At 38.5% G+C, this 4832-nt stretch overlaps 1 long non-coding RNA gene across 1 annotated transcript; it reads right to left on the minus strand.

Moving 5' to 3' along the window:
• Window positions 1–1847: 1847 nt before the first annotated feature.
• Window positions 1848–4503, minus strand: LOC140589053 (uncharacterized). The gene is made up of 9 exons (XR_011990244.1): window positions 4380–4503; window positions 4137–4264; window positions 3925–4050; window positions 3729–3799; window positions 3277–3365; window positions 3029–3134; window positions 2846–2951; window positions 2675–2730; window positions 1848–2081 (listed from the first exon to the last, which is right to left on the minus strand). It is a non-coding gene; the product is annotated as an uncharacterized lncRNA (long non-coding RNA).
• Window positions 4504–4832: the final 329 nt, after the last annotated feature.

Raw genomic sequence — 4832 nt, forward strand, 5'->3', positions numbered from 1 at the left:
TCAAGACACATGTAACGTCAATCACCGAACTGGGGAAACCAACGGAAACACGGACTAAATACACTGGACTAATGACAGCAATCAGAAATAGCCGTAAAACACTGGGAATCCACATGAGATCAGAGGTGGACAGTAACGAAGTAGATTTACTTGAGTACTGTACTTAAGTAGAGTTTTTGAGTATCTGTACTTCACTTGAGTAGTATTTTTTTTGGTAACATGACTTTCACTTCACTACATTTGAAAGACAATTATCGTACTTTTTACTTCACTACATTTCTATCAAGGATCTCGTTACTCGTTACTTTTAATTCTGAAAGCGGATGGTTTTTCCCCCTTTTCTAAAACGTGATTGTTTTTTTCCCGGGTGAGCCTATCAGTAATCAGTAGAGTTACGTCACATCTGACGTAGTCTGTAATTATTAAATTAAAGTCAACGCCGGTGTTACGGAAAATTCAGTTTCCCCATGTTCCCCCTGTCGCGCGCTGATCTGAAATCACGACGTCACCCGCTGCTTCGTAGTTATACGGTTTCGCTGTCGTCTTAATGTCTTACTTTATTTCTTTCATATCTTTCTTAATGTCTTTAGTGTGCTGCGGGAAACAAACTATTTATGCAAAAACATCGCCTGTCTTTTCGATATTTGTGTATTTAAAGAACTGAAACTATTTCAATCGCTGGTAATACTTCTTTGCGTAATACTGTTTATTCTAATTATGGCGTAATTGTACGCAACTTACTCGTTACATTTAACTACTGCTGACAGCGCTGTACATGGAAATGCATGGCTGAATCACTTTTCATGAAACCATCAATACGTTTGCGTATAGATACGAAAGGGGAACACTATTAGCGTAAGGCTGGAATATATGGTTCCCCTCGATAAAGCAGACACACAGCAAGTCTGGACCTCGATACTGATAATACAACTTCATTATTACATTATGCAGTTATGTGCCTGAATGACTTTCAGCCATCTCACGTGGTTCTTCGCACAAATATGAAAGGGAAACACTATTTCCTAAAATCCAGGATATTCAGTTTCCCCTGCTAAAACAGGCATTCAGCAACTCTGGGCCTCAGTACTGATAGCAATAGTTTATAAGCATTTAATCATATCTAAATGACTTCTAGCCACCCCTCATACTTCCACAGACAGTAAGATGGGGGGAACGGATTTTCCCAGTGCCCGGGAAAATCTGTTCCCCCTACTTAAATCACAAAGACAGTGTTTCTAAAACATGCTGCTCTTTATGTTAACTCTGCTATAGGTACACATGTCATTGAATAACTTTCAGCCACCCCTCATACTCCCACAGCCAGTAAGGCAGGGGGAACGGATTTTCCCAGTGCCCGGGAAAATCTGTTCCCCCTACTTAAATCACAAAGACAGTGTTTCTAAAACATGCTGCTCTTTGTGTTAACTCTGCTATAGGTACACATGTCTTTGAATAACTTTCAGCCACCCCTCATACTCCCACAGCCAGTAAGGCAGGGGGAACGGATTTTCCCAATGCCCGGGGAAAATGTAAACAAATGAATTTAGTTGTTTGTTTGTTTTTTTTTTTTTAAGAAGAATAAGCTTAGGTATTTTATACATTATTTTAATAAATCTTTTAAAGTTAACAACATCAAATAAATTAAATAGCTGTTTAACAGATATAACCAGTTAAATAATTGCAAACTTCAGTTAAAAGTGCAAAAGAACCATTCAGAAAATGCTAACATGCAAAAGTTGAAAACTCGCTTAACGAGTTTTTGGTATCTTTCCGAAAACTTAACAATAAATAATGTTAAAATATAATTACAAGATAATTAACATAAATACAGAAAAACAACCAAACTTAACAACAAAAAAACAAAACGTCACATGTAAATAAATAAATAAATAAGGCATAAGTTTCAAAGATTCCAAACTACTTCTTATTAAAAGTGCAAATGCCAAAATAATTCACTATTCATTAAAAAATTAAGCAGTCTTATGTGTAATTAGACATACTGCACAAAATAAGTCCACATCTGTTTCTGGGTTTCCACTGCAAGACAAATGGAACCACCAGTCACATCCATTGCAGGCAATCTGAAAAAATAACAAAAATAACCACAACATTATTTCTAATAAATATCAAATCTCAATATAAATATGACATGTAGTTTTATAGTAACTGCAAGTGTTTATTAGTGTAGCATTGAGACTGCCGACTAATTTTGATTATTTAAAAAATATAACGATAAACAAGTCTCCTATAGGAAATCAGCACTATGTGAAATTTCTCATTAAGCAAATGTTATATGGAGTACAATACTAAACTAAAAGAAGCAGATTAAAATAGAAGATTCCAATCATTTTGTTAAGTGTAGTGGCTGTGAAGGCAGTATGCTTGTCTCTTAGCACTAGGTTTGCAACTTTCTATACAGTCATTTCAGTGGGGGTTTCTTCGGGGTACTCTGGTTTTATCTCAAAAACATAGACAGTAGCTGAGCTGAGTGTTAAAGTATCCAAGTGGAGAGTGAATGTGATTGTGTGTTTTGTGTATGTGTCCTATAGTGAACTCTCACTTTATCCAGGCAGTACTCATGCAATACAGCGGGTCACCACATTTTTAGATAAAATAAGTTTTAAAAAGTCAGTGTGCATATGTGACTGCCTGCATTTATTGATTGCTCCTTTACCCATGAGTTGTCTGTTTCAACTTCTCCACAGATTGAACAGACGTCAGTGATGTCATCTGTTAAACATAAAATGTATGCAGAAGAAAACCCTTTATTAAGGAAGATATGACAAAGTGCATATTTGCTGATACAACAAAACAAACAGAGTTGTAGATCCTTTATGTTACTTACCTGACTCCCGGAGAAGTCTTATGGCCATTTCCTTTCTGAACTGGTCAATCGTCTGTGGATTATTAGAGAACCACACAGGCTGGTCTTCCAGTATTTTCTCTGCAAACTACAAATATTTAAAATGTCAGGAAGAAATGCAAAACCTCAAATAGAATACAAAAAAACTTTGTATTTATTGCATACCTTGCACACGAATACCCCACATGATACCACATCTCTCTGCCGTGTATGTGGGAGAGTCTCACATCTTCATCTGGATACATTGCATCCTTTACTCCTCATAAATGCTCTGTAATTTAATTGAATATTTATTTTGTCATATATATTATTTTGTTATACAGTTCATACGTGTGTGTGTATGTGTGTGCGTGCACGCATGCGTGTGTGTCTTTCATTTGTCAAATGGGACAGACAATATCTGTAATTGGTACCTTGTGCTGTCAAGGCATTTGTGGATCTTCTCTTTTGATTCCCCCAGTGGATCCAAAAAAACAGTTCTCTTTATAGATGGGTATATGGCCTGAAATAAATACCACGGTGCAAAAAATTTATAGTCAGAAACAAACACTAAATGACGTGTTGCATAAAAATACATTTATGCAAATAAAGCTACAGAATGACTGCAGCCAAAAAAGTCAAAAGCCAAAAACTGAAACAAATGAGGCAGATAATTTGACAGGAAATCTATGTAAAAAAAAACAGCAGATAAATTAATGATTACAAATTGGTTGTGTGTGGAGAAGTGAAGAAGAGACAGAAATGATCTCTCAACTAGAGCAGGTACTTACATTATCCCAGCACTACATAACATAATAAGGGCAAGGGTATGGAAATGTTGTATTATATATTATTTAATGTGTCATAATTGTGTATATCTACTTACAGTATCCATGCTCCCCAGTGTCCATGCTCCCCAATAACACCCAGAAACAACTTGAACTCATTTGGGTCCACCTAAATTATGCAGACCATAACAGCACTGTCTCAACTGAAAATTTCATACAATACACATACAATACAATACAATACTCATTCACAGCTTTCATTATGAAAGACTGTCAGTTACTTTGATACTGCACCTTTCTAAGGATTCTGTAGGATCCCCGCCACACCTTGGTCATGGCATATGAATCAATAAGAAATGCCTTTTCAGCTCTCTCCTGGTTATGCTGCCTTATCAGTGCAAATAAGTATCCATTTATAACCTTTGGAAAGACAGACAACATTTTTAATGACACTGATATATTTTCATGTAGAGTCATATTGTCTGAATCATGTGTGACTGGCCTACCTCACTCTCAAGTTCTCTCCCAGGTGCAATCCGTGCTATATCCCAGTTAAATATTTTATAGGAACCAATCTTAGAGAGCAGTAACGTTTTCTTTTCCTCAGCTTTGCCTGACCAAGCTGCATTGACACCTGCCAAAGTTTTGACACACAATGTTAAGAGCCACTTAAAAACCTTTAAACCTTTTACAATTAAATAACTTAAAATGAAAATAATACAGCATTATACAATAAATGTATCACCTACTTTTCTCAACTTTGGAAAACGTGGTCGGTGCTGGAGACTGTGGGTCCTGAGGGGTCAGTACTGGAGACTGTGAGTCCTGAGGGGTCAGTACTGGAGACTGTGAGTCCTGAGGGGTCAGTACTGGAGACTGTGGGTCCTGAGGGGTCAGTGCAGGGGACTATGGGTCCTGAGGGGTCAGTGCAGGGGACTGTGGGTCCTGAGGGGTCAGTGCAGGGGACTGTGGGTCCTGAGGGGTCAGTGCAGGGGACTGTGGGTCCCGAGGGGTCAGTACTGGAGACTGTGGGTCCCGAGGGGTCAGTGCAGGGGACTGTGGGTCCTGAGGGGTCAGTGCAGGGGACTGTGGGTCCTGAGGGGTCAGTACTGGAGACTGTGGGTCCTGAGGGGTCAGTGCAGGGGACTGTGGGTCCTGAGGGGTCAGTGCAGGGGACTGTGGGTCCTGAGGGGTCAGTACTG

This window comes from Paramormyrops kingsleyae, chromosome 4 (assembly GCF_048594095.1).
Source record: "Paramormyrops kingsleyae isolate MSU_618 chromosome 4, PKINGS_0.4, whole genome shotgun sequence".
NCBI classification, from domain to species: domain Eukaryota; kingdom Metazoa; phylum Chordata; class Actinopteri; order Osteoglossiformes; family Mormyridae; genus Paramormyrops; species Paramormyrops kingsleyae.